We start from the raw sequence: 2,228 nt of genomic DNA, 5'->3' as shown, positions 1-2,228 counted from the left end.
TGCAACTCTGAATGTCTACCACATGAAATGGAAGTATAGAGACCCTACCATATGTAATCCACTACACTTGCAACACATGCAACAGAACACATCTTCATCACAGAGACAGAAAGCCGATATCGAAAGAGTCAAGAATCTTTATCATCCGATCTCGCTTCATATCTAACATCAGCTTTCACACATCTACGGCAATTGCAAGCCAGTGTGTAGATCCTTACACAGGTGGTAGATGGTAGATGTTATCGCCACTCTCCAATTGGAATACGAAGCACCAAAACTAACTCTGCCGAACTGATGAGTTTGTTAGAGATGATCAGTAGTCAGTTAACCAGCCAAGCAGGCAACCCAGTCATTGTATAGCCTGACTGACCGAGCAAACGGAGATAGTTGTGCAGTGCCCAACAAAGTAGAACTTGTGATTTGTTGATTTGTTCTATAGGTAATACGGTGACCTGTTATTAGAACAAAACCTAAAAAGAAATGAATTTCTTAACAGATTCGCTCAAGAATGATGAGAATAGTGCGTGCATAGATGTGGAGGGTTTGGAAATAGTGCTGTGGAAATAATGATGGAGTAGATGCATTGCAATGAGATCGGTAAGCGGTGTGATTGATCATGGATTCTATGTGGAATGTGACATAAAGTGCTTCCCATTGTACGATGATTTAGGCCTTTCGTTCCTACCACAATTGCTGTCGGGTCCATAAGGAGCCCGCGGCGCGAGGATCATGCGGCCAGCGATGGGAGGGCCGACATGTCGTCGGTGGATAATTCTGCGTCTGTCCAAGCGGGCCCGCTAAAACCAACCGCCGTGGGATACACCTATATACTTACGCTCACACAACACTAGGAATAAGTATCTAACCAGTAACGTAAGTAATAAAACCTTCTACTAATTATTTGAATGTGAAATTTATACTTTTATTTTGTTCATGGAATGACTTCGCGTACTTCTTCTAAAATTGGTTCCACTGTTTCGAACCAGGTTGTTGGTTGCTAGTGACAATGCTACCGTGGCTTTCTTCAACCATTCTTTGTCTCCGTCTCATGCGGCCTCCCCTCCCAAGGGGGTGGTGACAACCGTTCACATATTTCCAAGGCATAATCTGGTTAATATTTGTCAAATGCCTAGGGCTGAAAGTTTTCTCAATAAAGGCAATCAAAAAAATATATATTTGTCAAACAATTCTTTCACATTCCATATTTTATCACCCCAAAATTCACCAGGGTGTGGTAAATCGAGATATAACTCTATTCATTTTTCTCTTTTCAGTTTTCATTTTTCATCTTTCACTTTTCACATTTTACTCCTCATTTATCACTTCTTATTTCTTATTTCTCACTTTTAAATTCTTTAGAAGTGAAAACTTAGAAGTTGGAAGTGAGATATGAGAAGTGGAAAGTGAGAAGTCAAAAGTGAGAAATAAGAAGTGAGAAGTATATTCTTACTTCTGAATTCACACTTCCAAATTCTCGCTTCATTTCACTTTCCTCACTTTTCATTTCTAATTTCTCACTTTATACTTTCGCCTATCCTTTTTCACTTTTCACTTTTCTCTTCAGTTGTCACTGTTCACTTTTCATTTTTCACTACTCACTGTTAACTTTTCATTCAATTTTGCCGTTCACTATTCACATTTCACTATATACTCTTCACTTTTCATTTTTTCTTATTTCACTTTTCACTCTTCACTACTCTTTTCTTACTGCTTGCTTCCGAATACGCTTTTTTCATCTCACTTAGTACTTCTCAATTCTTACTTCTTCTATTTCACTTCTTATTTCTCACTTCTTACTTTTCCCTTATCACTTCTCAGTTCTCTTTTCTTATTATATTATTCATTTTTCACTTTTCATTTTATACTTTTCACTTTATTTTTTTCATCTCACTTCGAAGTTGAAAAGCAGGCCAAGTTCCAGTTAGAATGTAGAGTCGTCCGAAGGGAAATTCTTCCGAATTTCCGAAGGGAAATTCTTCCGAATTTCCGAAGGGAAATTCTTCCGAATTTCCGAAGGGAAATTCTTCCGAATTTCCGAAGGGAAATTCTTCCGAATTTCCGAAGGGAAATTCTTCCGAATTTTCGAAGGAAAATTCTTTCGAATTTCGAAGGAAATTCTTCCGAATTTCCGTAAGAAAATTCTTTCGAATTCCGAAGGAAATTCTTCGATTTCGAAGGAAATTCTTCCGAATTTCCGAAGGGAAATTCTTCCAAAGTTCCGAAGAGAA

At 38.2% G+C, this 2,228-nt stretch overlaps 1 long non-coding RNA gene across 1 annotated transcript; it reads left to right on the top strand.

The window, feature by feature from the left end:
* The first annotated feature begins 322 nt into the window (after positions 1 to 322).
* LOC134218284 (uncharacterized) lies at positions 323 to 912 on the top strand. Its single transcript, XR_009981299.1, has 3 exons — positions 323 to 439; positions 497 to 597; positions 671 to 912. It is a non-coding gene; the product is annotated as an uncharacterized LOC134218284 (long non-coding RNA).
* The last annotated feature ends 1,316 nt before the right edge of the window (positions 913 to 2,228 follow it).

The sequence above is a fragment of the Armigeres subalbatus genome, chromosome 2 (genome assembly GCF_024139115.2).
Source record: "Armigeres subalbatus isolate Guangzhou_Male chromosome 2, GZ_Asu_2, whole genome shotgun sequence".
Classification (NCBI taxonomy): Eukaryota; Metazoa; Arthropoda; class Insecta; order Diptera; family Culicidae; genus Armigeres; species Armigeres subalbatus.
Note: the sequence above shows the minus strand (reverse complement) of the source record. Positions and strands in the feature narration are given on the sequence as shown.